The sequence below is a fragment of the Magnolia sinica genome, chromosome 6 (assembly GCF_029962835.1).
Source record: "Magnolia sinica isolate HGM2019 chromosome 6, MsV1, whole genome shotgun sequence".
In the NCBI taxonomy this organism is placed as follows: Eukaryota; Viridiplantae; Streptophyta; class Magnoliopsida; order Magnoliales; family Magnoliaceae; genus Magnolia; species Magnolia sinica.
Genome location: NC_080578.1, coordinates 80372922 through 80388901, shown reverse-complemented (window position 1 = coordinate 80388901; position 15980 = coordinate 80372922).

Here is a 15980-nt window from a genome sequence, read left to right as displayed (position 1 = left end):
CCAACGCATGTTCAACATAAATATGATTCCACAAGCAATTTCCATAAATCAGAGATTACAATCATCCATTTAGTTTATTATTATTAACTATTACTATATATTAACCTTTTCAAAGTAGCCCTCATGCCTGGGATATCAGAAAGTAACCACTCCATTTTACATGACTTGGCCCTACAACTTGGTCGCCATACACGAATGCATGAGGGACCCACTTCACATTGGGGCTTACCTGATGCATGGATCGGAGTTCTAGATATGCTAGGTTGGTACATGTCCACATGTACTGGTGCCCATGGGCATGACTAACCTGAGAATCACAACAGCAGATGACAGAGGGAGAAATTGGTCCCTTAAAATTTCAAGTGTTTCCTTCTGCGGTAACTCGGAGCTTGGTCTTTCATGTCTCATGTTCAGTTAGAGGCCGAAACCACAATGGTTAGAATTGATGATGTTTTGTCATTATTCATCTTTCTAATTTGGTATGGAGATGCGCGGTTAGATGCATGGGTGTCACGTGAACTCTCCTGTGGATCTAGAGAAATTGGTGATACAATTTTGTCATATTATTTCCCATTAATTTATAGAGGAGAAATAAAGAATATAAGTAAATATGAAAGAAAGAAATAACATGATGGTTTACAGGACCACATATGTATCCATTGACACTCCTCGAGTTGGAGCATGAACATCATACATTCTAGCTTGAATAGAATATCATTCGGTGAGACCCGGCTGCACCTTTTGTGAAAATATTTGCCAACTAATCCATAGATACAATATGAATTTTACGAATAATGCCACTTTCTAGCTTTTCACAAATAAAAAGTCAGTCCACCTCAATGTGCTTGTTGTTTTATAAACAATTAGATTAGATGCAATGTAAATTGCAACTTATCGCCGAAGAAGGAAACAACAAAAGAGACTAATGCCAAGATCACCAAGAAAGGAGTGCAACCAGAGCACTTTACTAGTACCATGTCCCATAGCATGATATTAGTCTTTTGTTGAGACTTGGATAACAACTTACTGTTTCTTATTCCTCTAAGGATAATATTATCTCCTGCAAATGTACAAAATGTTATTGTAAAATATTGATCACCAAAAGAGTCAACCCAATCAGTATCATAATAAGCTCGGATATCAAGGTGTCCATGATCAACATAAATGATACTCTTACTTGGGGCAACCTTTATGTATTGAAGAATATGATGGACCACATCTAAATGATGGACACATGAATTCTGTATAAATTGACTAATTACACTCACAATGTACACAACTTCTGAGCATGTCATGGAGAGATAAATGAGTTTGCTCACCAATTATCGATACCGCTTGGGGTTAGACACATGGGAGGATTCTTAGGTGGACAAGCGATTATTCACCTCAATTGGTGTTTCAGCAGGACAGGACCTAAGCATTCCTATAGCAGCCAAAAGATTGAAGACATACTTCCTTTGAAAGATAAATATGTCACGTGTAGATTATGTAACTTCTATTCCAAGAAAGTATCGAAGATGCCCTAAATCCTTAATATTGAATTGTGAGGTAAGAAATTATTAGGCATTAGATATTTCTGTTGCCAAATCCCCTATTAGAATGATATCATTAATATACACTGCCAGAACTATGATATTATTAGCGTTTTTCTTTACAAACACAGAGTAATCAGACATACATCGTTGTGATCTGATTTGAATGGTAGCTATGCTGAAATGTTCAAACTAGGCATTGAGAGACTATTTAAGCTCGTAAAGTGCTTTCTCGAGACGACATACTCATACTTTTTCTTGAGTGCTAAGTGGACAAAAACTTGGTGGCAAGCACATATAAATCTCTTCACATAGATTACCATTGAGGCATGCATTTTTTACATCTAATTGAAGAAGTGATCAATGACGATGTGTTGTGATGGAGAGAATAACCCAGGTTGAATTTAAATTAGCTTTAGGGGAGACAGTATTGTGATAGTTAACTCCCGATCTCTGGGTGAATCCTCTAACAATATGATGAACCTATACCAAACAACTGACTTATAAAGATTATGTTTCAAGGTATAAACCGATTCGCATCCAATATGTTTTCCTTTTGGAAGTGCAAATAAGGCCCATATGCCTTATTTCTTAAGCAAGTGCATTTCACCAAACATTACTGCTTTCTATTGAGAATCCTTTAAAGTATCTGCAACTGTAAATGGGATAAAAATAGAAGAGATAGTTGAAAGAAATGTATGAAAATAAGTGAAGGAATCAATAGAGACATAATTACTGATTGAATGAGTGATGCTAGAATTTGATCAGTAATGTGTAAGAGCATTAACAATATACTTATTCTTACGGACCACAAGAGGAACATTAGGTGGGCTAAGAACTTTAAGATCTATAGTCAAGACATTTGAAGGTGGTGGCCTAATTGTTACAAAGGGAACTTCATGTTCAATATTGACAATGGCATCCCCCACAGGAAGAGGAGTATGAATTGAAGATAATGGCAATACATATTTTTTGAAATGGAAAACATTCTTAAGGAAACTAACATATTTTGAGATAAGTTGTTGTTTAGTGACTGGACAATAACACTTGTGTCTTTTAGTACTTAAATATTCATTGAATTGAACATGGCATAAGTTTATTATGGAAATGACCAATTGTATAATCAAAACAGATGTATTCAAACACACGAAGAGGTAGACTGAATATTACATTATTAGGCTTTAATACTTGAGAAGGATAATTGTTGGCTAAAGATTGAGATAGCATCGGATTAATCATATACGCGATAGTTAAAACTACTTCATCCCAATAGACATTCAGAACCTCAATTTCAATCTTATAGCTTTAATTACCTCTAATAAGTGTCAAAATTTTCTAACAATTTCATTTTGTTGAGGGGTATATACACATGAGGTTTGAGTCTTGATGCTCCAATTAGTGAAAAATGTTTGTAATTCATGATAAGTGTACACTTTGGCATTGTCAAATTGAAAATTTTAATAGTTTTCTCGATTTGAGTTTTCAAATAGTTAATACATGCTTGTATTATAGAAGCAACTTCATTTCTACTTAATTTTCAAAAGATAAAGTAATGCAAAATTTAAAAAATTATTAATGAATGATATTGATTAATGAAATCCAAATATAGACATGACTAGCGTGAAACCTTAAATATCTGATTTTTTTAAATTAAAAGGTTGAGTGGTGGCTATAATAGTGGGTACGATGGTGAGTCAAGTTTTGACATTAGAGGATAGAGATCCAGCATGAGCCACGAGTTTATACAGACGACAATGCTACAGCTCGATGTTTGAGATTTTAGGGCTTGTGGATCTGTACTTGGAGGTGTTGGACCGTCTATAATGGTTAACACTTTTAGACAAAAATAGGGATGATGTATGGCAATGGGGATAGACAATTACGAGGGTGATTCATGACAATGGAGATGGAAGACCTTAGTGGTTGGATTATGTTTGGGTTGTTGGAGGTGGTCCATGAGCTTGATGATAGAAATCTAATAGGGGTTATGGGTTTGATGTTGACAATGAGTTGCTGGGGGACCATGAAAAGAGCTAGGGTCTAAAATTGAGGGTTGCAACGATCAAACTAATGCAATTTGTATAAAAATGAGCTAAGGCGAAAATACCCATACCAATAAAATCCATCTGAGTCAATAACCTAGATTAGACGACTTTAATAACATATAGATTCAGAGAATTTGAGAATAAAATTTCCTCTCATTGTCTCTATTAATTTATAGAGAAGATAATTATACAAATACAATGCATATATAGGCAAATAAGAAATATAAGCAAATGATACCTCGTTTCAACACTAAGGTCTTGGTATCAATTCCCTGGTGGGGGTGGTTAACAGTGAAGTGTGAACTGACAGTGGGTGTACTAACAAGCTAACAAAAAAAAAGCTAATATGGAAGAAAGAAATCATATGGTCACTCACAAGATCACATATACAATAATAAAAAAATGTCATACAGTATTTATATTATTTAGGGCTCGTTTGGACACCTCCTAGAGGATGCTTGATGCCTAAATGTCCTTTTGAGCCAAACCTTAGTTCATGTTACGCATTTATAAGTACTTTCACAAACCTCACTTGATTGCCCATATGTTAAAATAAGTACGCTAAGAAGCCTACCTGTTGAAAACAAATTGGATTGATTTTTGAGAGGTTGGTTGATTTTGTTGATACAAAAAGTTGCAAGAAGACTCCTTTTTGCAAAAAAAAAAAAATGTAAAAATTCCCTTTTGGGAGTTGCATCCAAATGAGCTCTTAAGGAAGCATGATTTGAAATTAGGAATTAGAACTCCTAAGGGTTGATGAATGATGCATTGATCAAGATTTGAATGAGTCATGATGCAAATATTAGAGTTGTCCATAATCATTAGAACTGATCTAATCTAATAAAAGCCTGCTAGTGTAGCCGATTTACAGACAAGAGCAAACTGACAAATAGCATTAGCCTACAACTCACCTTCCTCTGTCAGATTATTAGGATAAAATGGCTAAAAAAAATTGATATACAAGTATAAGTCATCTGATAAACCCAAGCTTAAAGTAAGACAAGATTGCACTAACCCAAAAAAAGGCTCACTACATGGGATGATTATATTGGAATACAAATATAGTATCTTTATGTCTCTTGGAAACCATGCTTGAATGTAAAAAAATGAATTTTCTACCTCCACTAGCCACGATAATGGAGGTTGAAAAGTTTACACATCAAGTAATAGAACCCACTAGGATATAGAAATACTTTTCCATCTCTAGGACGTGAAAATAATTTTTCTATGCACAAAAAACTTGTTCACACTATATACGCCGCTCAAAATTTCCTCTCCAAATCAAAACCAACTTATCGACAACTCTTAAAACCGTTTTCCTTTCCATTATGTCTTATCTTATAGTTTTAGTTATTTATATCTTTTATTATTATTATTATTGGTCCATAGGATTACAAACTATTCTGATTAGTAAGTCTTTCCATATCTTAAGAGAAGTTTACAAAGGAAAATAGTTTTATTATTTGTTAATAAATAGACTTTTATAGATAGTCTTAAGCATAAGTTCTGAACAAAAAAAAATTAAAATTTTTTTTTTCTTAGTTTGCGTGAATGTGAGAGAGGAGCCTTTGATCTTTCTATGAGTCCTTCACTAAGGGCATATGTCAACCATTGATTTATCTCTAATTGGTGCCTTTTGCTAGCCATCGTTTTTTGTAGGGTGGGTGTTGTTGGTCCTCGCAAAGTGGTTGACATTAGCTTGTACCAGAATAAATTTCATTGCTTAGATAATTCTTTTTATTATATATATATATATATATATATATATATATATATATTATATATATATATATATATTTGCAATCAACATGCCTTTTAAAACTGCGAAGGGTAGAGGGAGAGAGGACACTAGCCCCATAGATGAAGACTGGTTGTTAAATAAAAGGATGAGGTGATTGTTTGATAGGTCCAGGAGATTGCTAGAGTACAAAGTCAAGTGAAAAAATTGACATTGTGTAATGTGTAACTTTCAAGCCCATCACATGATGACATGTCTTAGGAATCCAAAGAAACTGGACTCTCCCTCGAATTATGGTTTTGTCAGCGGATGTCTATAAGAGAGATGGGAGTATTAACTCCCTTTCATTACTATGCTTTATGTTAGAACCATAAATTGGGGCTATCCTAGCCGACTATTATCTGAATTATCGTATGGATTATGGGATTAAGGTTAAAGTTATTGAAATTCTATGGTGAACAAAGTGTTAAAAGTTTGAGGAGTATTATGACAACAAGTTTGAGGAGTATTATATTGCTAATGAAATCAAGAGAGAGAAAACAACTCCAAAAATGATATAACAGAATGGAATAGCTAAGCGCATGAACAAAACTATTCTGAAGCATGCAAGGAGATTGCATGAAGGTACTAAGCAATTTGAGGCTAGATTAATAGTGAAAGAATTTCAACAGAAAGTAGGTATCAACTACACTAAAATCTTTTCTCATGTTGTTAAGATTTCTACTATTAGATTAGTTCTAAGCATTGTAGCTGTAGAGGAATTACATTTAGAGAAGTTAGATATAAAAATAACTTTTTTCATAGTGATCTTGAAGAAGACATTTATATGCGTCAGTTATAGGGATATATTGCACATAACAAGGAGAACATGGTATATAAACTCAAGAAGATTTATATGGTTTGAAATAAGCCTTAAAATAATGTTACAAGTGTTCACAACCCCAAGTGTAGGGTCGCGATATAGTAATAATCTCGGTGAGACTGAGGTCGAATCCACAGGGACTAATTTCGTGTGTATTTTGAAAGCGACTAGAAGTAGAACTAGAAGAAGATGTAAAACTAAATCTGAAAGTGTAGAGAGAGTAATTGTGAGGGATTTAATTAGAAACTGAAGAATTTAAAGGTAGGAACTAGGATTTCCAAGGATCCACTTGTAGCAATCAGGGAGATATTGTGCTTGATTCAAGGACATAACCAGAATCAGAGTCCTATCCTATCCAGTTGGAAGATATCTCAATAAAATCAAATTTGAACTTCCTTTAACCTAATTCTCAATGGATGAGAGTTGTGAGAATTGGAAGTGATTTCATTACCTAGCCATGCCTAGGAGACGATGGCTCACAATAGGATATACCAATTCACAACCAACATGGGAGAATTGTGAAGATTAGAAGGGATTTCATCACCCAACCATGTCCAATGGATGATGGTGAACAACAAGATTTCCTAATTTCATAATTTCAAAGCATGAAAAGAACATACTCAATGCTATTGCAGATCTACTGTAATTTGAGTTACAATAAACCATTGAAAACTGAAAGTATTTCTTAAATATCAAATTAGAATCAAAGATAATTCAAAATAAACATGAATTAAAGCAATAGAAAACATTCCATCAGGCTACAAGCTTCACCTCTTAGCCCTAGCTAAGAGGTTTAGCTAATCATAGGCATGATTGGATCTAAAAATCCTAAAAAAAATCATGAAAAATTAAGGAAGAGAAAAGAAAAACGCTTGGTGACGGCTCTCTGCCCTTGTGCTTCGCTCCTCCAAATCCTAGATTGATTTGATAGATGCTCAGGGATGCCCTGGGGACTCTTATTTATAGTTGTCCAGAAACTACTTCAAATTTACGCACTCCACGTAACTTTGCATAACTTCGAGCGATTCGTTCGATGACATCGAGCTGCCTTCGATGTCATTGAATGTGTCTTTTATATGTGCTTTTTACGCACTTTTGTAACTTCATCCGGGCTTTGTAACCTTCCATGTCATCGATCCTACCTTCGATGTCATGCATCGAAGAGGCCTTCGATGTCATCGAGCAGGTCTTTGATATCATCGAGGAGTGCTTTTAATAATCGAAAATTGTGCCCAATATGTCCAACGAGTTTTGCCGAAATTTCACAGAAAATTCAATGTCATTGAAGAGGCCTTCGATGTCATCAAACAAGGCTTCGAGTCATCGAAAAACTTCTTCAATTTGTCCAGCGACCAACTCAATTTTCCTTCATAAATTCGATGTCATCGACCTATTTTCAATGTCATCGAATGTATCTTCGATGTCATCGAACGATGTTCGATAACACAGTTAATGTGTATTTCGCACTTGTTCTTTCGGATTCGTTCCTTCTCCACTTGGTTTTTTTAAATCTTGGGACCTTAAAATCTTCAATCTTTTTCTCATAAGATCCATTCTTTGCCTTGGTGATCTTTGAGTGTCAAATCCATATTTTTAACATTTTTTCTAATCCAAGCTCTTAAATTCACCCTACAACACAAACATGAGTAAAATAGGACATTAAGCATAATCATATTCATAAAATCACGATATAAATGGGGTTTAATATGTAATATTTGACCCTCAACAGCAGAAAGTTTTATAATTTTATGTCTACTAATGGATTTAAGAGATGCAATGCTAATCACTATTGTTATTTCAAAAAACTTAAAAATTCGTATCTCATACTTCTTTTGTATGTGGACGATATGCATGTTGTAGGGTCAAGCATGCATGAGATTTCAAATCTCAAGGAATAATTGTCTAAAGAGTTCGGAATAAACGATTTAGGTGCTGCAAAACAAATTATTGATATAAAAATCAGCAGAGACAAAAAAAACATAAAGTTAAAAATTGTCATAGGTTAAATATGTTGCAAAAGTACTCAAGCAATTTAATATGAAAGGTGCTAAAGGCATGTTTAGTCCTTGTGAGTAAATAGTATTGAATTGTATTAGATGGGATTAACATCATTATGTGCAATGATTGCATGTTTGGAAATACCATGGTATTTTGGCCATCCAATCCCATGTTTGGGATAAAATTCTTACACTAGGAAAAACATTGGATTAAGCAAAATCTTGTTTGGTGAACCATAAAATTGTTATCAATAAACCAAATTCACATCGGATGTCATTCACTTGTACACATATGTAACCAAAATGTCATGTGTAAAGGGTGTATATAGATGGATGTTACAGATAAACACATGCATCAATGTGGGGCCCGCATGTATAGTAGATTTCAAAATTCACAGAAATCCCGCATGGGACCAAGTGCAATTCCATCCCACCTAATCCCAAACTATAACACCCTGTACTTTGAGTACTCGGGTGTTACCATTAAATCGTAGGAAATATTTAGGCATGTAGGAATACAGGATATCATCATCAGATGATTCACAAAGAGACCACCTTTGTGAACCACGAACAACCCTAGAAAAAAAAAAAAATTCATAGGTTACAACTCTCATCGAGTCAGGTCTAAGATCACTCTAAGAGTCCATTGAAATTCAAGACAAATACTACTTACCAACCACTTTATAAAATAAGAAAAATATAAAACAAACCAGTAATCCGATATCTACACCATAGTGAGCACATCTACCTAGCAAGGTCACAATCCAACCATTTAACTTGAACAATGCATTTCACATTTGTATCAGAACATGTCAAGAAATTATATGGACAATCAAATCATACTCAAAACAAATCTGAAATTGTAACAACCCATACCCTAATCTTAACTTAAAACCCAATAACTATTCTCTTTAAACATTAAACGATTAGATCAGCCCACCTAAAAACATAAATCCACCATCAAAAGTGTTTAACCAGACCCTTTAAGAGAATCAATGGTTCAGATTTCTCGAGGGATCGTGTGGGTCCCATTTTTGAACCACCACATGTGCACAGACCCATGTACACACGATGTACATGGAACCAAAGTCTGGGTCAAATGTAGTCTGACCCGATAAAACTCATGAAAACAGGGATTCTTCCCGTTTTTCCCGCTGCTTTTGAATTCAAACGAACTCACCATTCGTCCTCATGAAACGACCAGCCATCAAGCATCAGATAGATGATCCAAGCCGTTAACTCTGTGTTTCAGGCCCCACTGACCATTATTACGTTCGATGATGCGGTTTCTGAGCACGATGGTGACCGCAAGACAGCGACAATCACGCCATTACACCACGTTGCTGCTGACGGTGGATAAAATCCACCTCTTTCGGATGCGCTGGGAAATCCAACCGTTGAGAACCATCGGAAACCACCAACGCAACACGCCAAGTCCTAATCACGCCTACGGTTTCCCGAAATGGCTCCCTATACACTCGAAAACAGAAAGCATCTTTCCCACTTATAGAAAGAGTCCATCTCCACCGATCGTGGGCTTCTAGAAACGTCTCACGAGCAGATCTGGGATGTCAAACCTAGGGCTGCCTGAAGATCTCGTAGAGAACCGAGATTTTCGTGAGTGGCAGCTGTGGCGTATTGTCTCATCTAGGAAAGCGAGGTTGCGATCTTCGGTCCGCCTTTCACCATCGAATGGACCCCAAAAGCTTAATGGATCCCTTCTGGACCCTCTGAACGTCCCAGATCATTGAATCACCCGTCCAACCCAAAAACGCCATGATCAGGGACTCATCTTCCCTGATCTGGCCGATTGAGCCACGTTTTGTAAAACGGACCCATTTAAAATCCATCTAGGCAGTCGTTTTAACACCCTGCACCAGACCTAATACATTGGAAGACTCTGATGGCTGGCCGTTCTCGGCTAAACATGTGATTCCTCCGCGCTAATCTCTGTGATTAGTCCTGGATATTTCCAGAAACAGGACCGGTATAAATGGCCGTATATTAGGGCGAATCCCAAGGTAGAAAGAGAGAAGAACTAGGAAAAGAGTGATAGAGAGCGCAGCCGAGCGAGTTGCAGGCCTTGTAGCAGCTCGACTCAGCCCCTCTACCGGACGGGTCTGAGTTATTTCCGACCGTTCGTTGAGGAGAAGGAATAGAGAGAAAAGAGAGAAGATAGAAGGAAAGAAAACAGGGGAGTCTGAGAGAGGAAGCAGTAACTGGAACGAGTTTCCAGTTGCTGTCCAACTCAGCCACTCCACTCGGCTCCATTGATGACGAGTCAGATCCAGTTTCTGACCCGTTTCTTGTACTGAGTCGTAAACCATTCGTAAGGGCAAAGGTGGAAGTCGTGCCAATCAACCCCACTCCCTGTTTCAACCTTGTGGCAGGCACGTTAACGAACCGACCCAACATCCTGCTAACTCAGGCCAATATCACCTCAATCGGCAACCAGAATCAGGACTGGGAGGCGAGTTTCTGATTCCGTCGGGCTTGGAGAAACGCACGCCACATCCAGACCCTTTTTCAGCGTCCAAGCAGTGTCCCTGATCAGCTACTGCAACCGGTCTCACTCATTCGCTGAGGTACCACACCCAACTCGGTCGTCAGTCCTCACATTCACTCCCAACTCGGTCATGAGTTGGCACGACTCAGGCCTACACTTCTGGGTAAAAACCCAGATCTAGATCAGTGATGGTGGTCGGTTTGCATCCCCATAACCGCATCATCAGGGATCTCAGATCGATCTCAGTCATTGCAATGGAGTTAAACTCAACTCGCTAACGAGTTGACTTTACCCCACCGAACTGAACGACGTGTTACCTCCAGAGTTCCACGTTTGAAATCAGCCAAACGGGCCCTAGAGATAACACAATATTCCTGAGTTGAATAACCCAGAAACAGATTGCAATGGACCCTCTTATTCATTTACTTACATGCTTAAATGACCAGACTGAGTTGACTCAGTGATGACACGTAGAATGATTCATCCAGGGGTGTCTTTAACTGACTGCTTGAAAGGGGAATCCTACCTCATCAGCAACGTAGAGCAATCCCAATCCAGGTATAAACTAAAACTATGCTGTTTATATTTGAAATTCCTCTCAACTCAGTTATGAGTTGACTCACCCAAACCCCTAACTAGGTAGAAACTAAAACCCTCTTTGAATTGGTGTTAAAGATCATCCTAGGGGAGCTTGGAAAACCTCATCAAAACCAGAGAATCAGACTCTTGAATCCGTCTTGTGAGAACGTCTAGATTAGAAACAATGCTCCACCAAGGTGAGGGATATCCCACATGGCTTCATCATTTCATAGAATTTCTAAAATAGTTGTAGAAAGATATTATATAATAGTAGTTGTGTTCCTTTAGGGCGTGTTTGGGCGTTGGGATTGGAAGGGATTCAGTGGGATGGGATTCAAAAAACATAATTACACTGTTGCCATGGGATAAGAATAATTCCATGGTTTGTCGGTAATCCGGTGGTACATTGAATGGATATACTAACCATCATTCGAAGTTATTAAGAATAACACACATGTGTTATATCTAGACCGTTCATTTGTTTTGTAACCTCATTTTATTGTATGGGCCTAAAAATGAGGTAGATCCAAAACTTATATAGCCCCATTGAAGTTTTCAACGGTAAGTATTCAATTCCCGTTGCTTTCTATGGTGGGGTCACCTGAGCTTTAGATTAACCTGATTTTTTGGTTCATGCTCTAAAATAATCTCAAAAAATGAGTGGATGGTGTGGATCTAACCTACACATCATAGTGGGACCTACACAACTTGCTAACATTGAGTGAAATTGGCATCGGACCCAATGCAATTCCGTCGACAGCTTTTCCATCCTCCCCAAACATGGAGTGGAATTGGCACGGGACCAGATGCAATTCCATCCCACCTAATCCCTTCTAATCCCAGTGCCCAAACACGCCCTTAACTTTGAATTGACATGAATAAACATGTGGGAATGCTTTAAATTATGTTACTCTAATCCATCTCATAAGGGTTGTTGCACATACATTATGCCACATTTGAAATTACCTAAGTACATAATATAGTTGCATTAAATGTAAGAAATCTTGCTTCCATTATAATGATAAGCTTGCTCCATTTCTCATTATATGAGTTAGTTGTTATAATTTGATACAAATGAAGTAACTCTTTAGTCTCCATATGGATGTGATGAATATGAGTAAGTATATCAAATTCCATTACTCAAGCGCCACACAGTTGATAACTATGTAGTTGGAATTTAGCATTACGTTCTTTATGATATTTTAGCAATGACTTGATTTTGGATATAGTCCTACTAGTAATGATAAGGGGCATGATATCCCATTTCACCCTATTTTACAAACTAAAGTTATGTATGGAACGCTATCTTTCATAAGAAATGTTGAATAGACTTGTTAACAATTTTAGTATGCTTGAAATGATAGGTTTATGGGCCCTCATTTGGACCTAAAAAAATATAAATGAATCTATGATTGAAATCATGCTTGGATGGTTAATATCTTGTGATCTTTGACAACGCATATGAAAGCAACTTTGTTAATCATATGGAGTTTACATGAGTATCATGGAGCATTACATCCACGCATGACATATGAGCTTTTCTAAGTGCTTACTGTAAGCCACACTCTGTTCGATTTACTGAAAGTTTCAACACTTTAGTTAAACTCTCAGATCATGTGCATTTGTGTCACTTTGGGCGCTCTTTCTTTTCATGAGGCTTTTCCAGGATTAGACACTCCTCGGGCGTACCCCGTGTATTTTTCCAGGAGATATCCTTGGGCGCACTCACCTGCATGGTCTTTTCCAAGTGGCTAGTTCTCCTTGGGCGTATCTTTGAATATTTTTCCGGGTGACTAGTTCTCCTTGGGCGACCCTTTATTTTGACAGCTGGATGTGCATCCCCAGATCTGTGACTTAGGCATACATTCATACATTTATACATTCATTTATAATTTCATGATTAGTCTCATTGTAATTTGAATACGTTGATTTAAACTATTTTGGAACGACATGATATGCATGAATCCTTACGGAAAATTCCCACTGAGTTTTCACTCACCCAATAGTGCGGTTGTACCAAATAGATGCAGGACTGATGATAGGTGAAGACCCTTATGACAGGATTCTAGAGACGACTGAGTAGGATTTCGGTAAGGAGGACCTTTATGCCGATGTGGTTGAGCCATTGGAGCTCAATTTATATCTTAAGATTTACTTGCTTTCATATGTCAAACTTTGTGTTCTGCTTGAATTATAATAATAATTTCCTACTATGGGATTTCATTTTGGCTTCCATTTACATGTATTAAACTTCCTCGTTATTACTCTTGATATCCCTGGCTTATGTAATGATTTCTTTACTTCATGCTTTGAAATTTACTATTAATTGGATGTATGATGGTCCATTTTATAACGTAATACTCGGGTTCTCAATGAAGAGCGACTATTCTCGGGTTTTGGGAACCAGGGTATTACACAAACTTTCCCATCTTCCCCAAACGCCCAATAAAATTTGCACGGGACCAAGTGCAATTCCATCTCACCTATTCTCATCTAATACCACGCGCCAACCACCCCCTAAGCCAGTTAGCATTCCTTTGGTAAGCCATTTTAGACTTTTAAAGGAACATGATACAACAATGCATAAAGAACTTGACTACATCGCTAAGGTTCCATATGCCTCGGCCATTTTCAGCGTAATGTATGCCATAGTCTGCATAAGATCGAATATTGTTCATGCAGTGATAGTTGTTAGTAGGTTTATGAACAACCTAGTGAAGGAGCATTGAAAAGTCGTCAAATGGATTCTTAGATACTTGAAAGGTACTATTGATACAACGTTATGTTATGGAGGGTTAGAAATAAGTTTGTATAGATTCGTTGATTCGAATCTAGTAAGAGATATTAATAGTAGAAAAAGCACTACAGGGTAGGTGTTGACTTTAAGTAGTGCAATAATAAGTTTGGTCTCACTGTTATAGAAAATTGTTACTATATCGACGACAAAAGTAGAGTATGCTATTGCTATGCAACAGATGCTTATAAGAAAATTGTATGGTTATAAGGTCTCATGAAAGAGTTGGGTAAGAAGTAAGAAAATTGTAAGTTGTGCAATGACAGTTAGAGTACAATTCATCTAGTAAAGAACTTAGCATTTCATTTAAGAACTAAGCATATAAGCATCAAATATTATTTCATACGATCTCTTTTGAAGGATGGACAATTAAATTTGGAGAAGATTCATACAAGTCAAAACTCTGTAGATATGTTAACTAAGATGGTTAATATAGAGAAATTAAAGCCATATTTAGTTTGTATTCGTCTTTATGCTTAAAGAGAAGTGAAGATTTACATCAAGTTCTCTATGAAGGTATGGCTTTTGCAAATACAGCATTAATAGGAGTTGCCTATGATCAATATCTAAGTGAGAGATTGTTAGGATCTATTGAGCCTGATTGTCATTGGTGTATTGTTCATTCATCTAGCATTTTCGCGGGTCAAGCTGCGCGCTAAGCTCGCTAGGATGCCATAGGGGGCAGCATTCCCTTGGTTAGGGGTCCAGGGGTGAGTCCTCAGTCTAGAGGGCAATTCCATAATTTCACATGAATTTTTTATATGTAAATCCTAGTTCACTTGGGATAATATATATTTTGTTGCGAGAGAGAGAGAGAGAGAGTCGTCATTACATTGAAAGTTGCTTATTTATTTTTGCCTTTGAGTATAGTGGATTAGCGTAAATCCATAGACGTACTGAAATGGAACCACATAAATCTCTATATTTTGGTTTACCTTTTTATTGTTTTCTTTTAATTTCGATATTGTTGTGCGTGTGGTCAATGAGGGATCTCTTCTTCCAGCAGAAAGAGGGTTGAAGCCTTTAATCTTTCTCTGCTTGCTCCCTAGTTGGGCCATCTCTTAGCCCTAGTGTGTCTTCACTTGGTGCCCTTTACTAGCCATCATTCTTTGCTATGTGTGTTGCTGGTTCTTGCCTACCAGGTTAGAATCAAGTCAACATTGTAACTTGAGCGAAGACATCAATTTAAGCAGATTTCATTTAAAAAGGTAATAAAAAATAAAAAAATAAAAAAATAAAAAATAAGGAAACCTTGTTTCATTATTTTAAGCTAAAGTAAATAAGAAGATAGTACTTAACCTCAGACATGCTAAAATATTAATAACGAAGCCATGTAGAGTTGTTAATTGTGATGTAATTATTGGAATATGTTTTCTAATGCATTAAGAGTGTCTTGATGTGTCACTGATGGAATTAACAAATGCTATGATACCATATACCTTTCAAACCAATTTTCAGGGTTCTTTTTTTCTTCATAACCATGTATTTAAGTCTCTCATTGAATGGTCAAGACCTTCCAACATTGGGAATATTTTATTTTATTTTATTTTATTTATTATTATTATTTTTTTTGTGGTATCATCATTCACGATGAGTTTCATTAGATTAACCTTCCAAATGACATGGGATCAACTTGAAAAAAAAAAAAACAGCACATAAGGACACAAGGTATTATGGACCATTAATTTGATAGATTACACATTGTTGTTAAACAACCCAAATATGTGTAGAACAATCTTAGCCTCTTAATTATAATCAAATGTGGATCACTACTCATTTTTTGCTAGACTGTTTTTTATTGCATGCCACTGATGCAATGACTAAGATTTATTGTTTCTAACTTTTAGAGTTGAACCCATTTATAAAGTAGCTAACTGGCAATCATCTTAAATACTATCTATATGCACGATAGAGATTCTAAGAATAG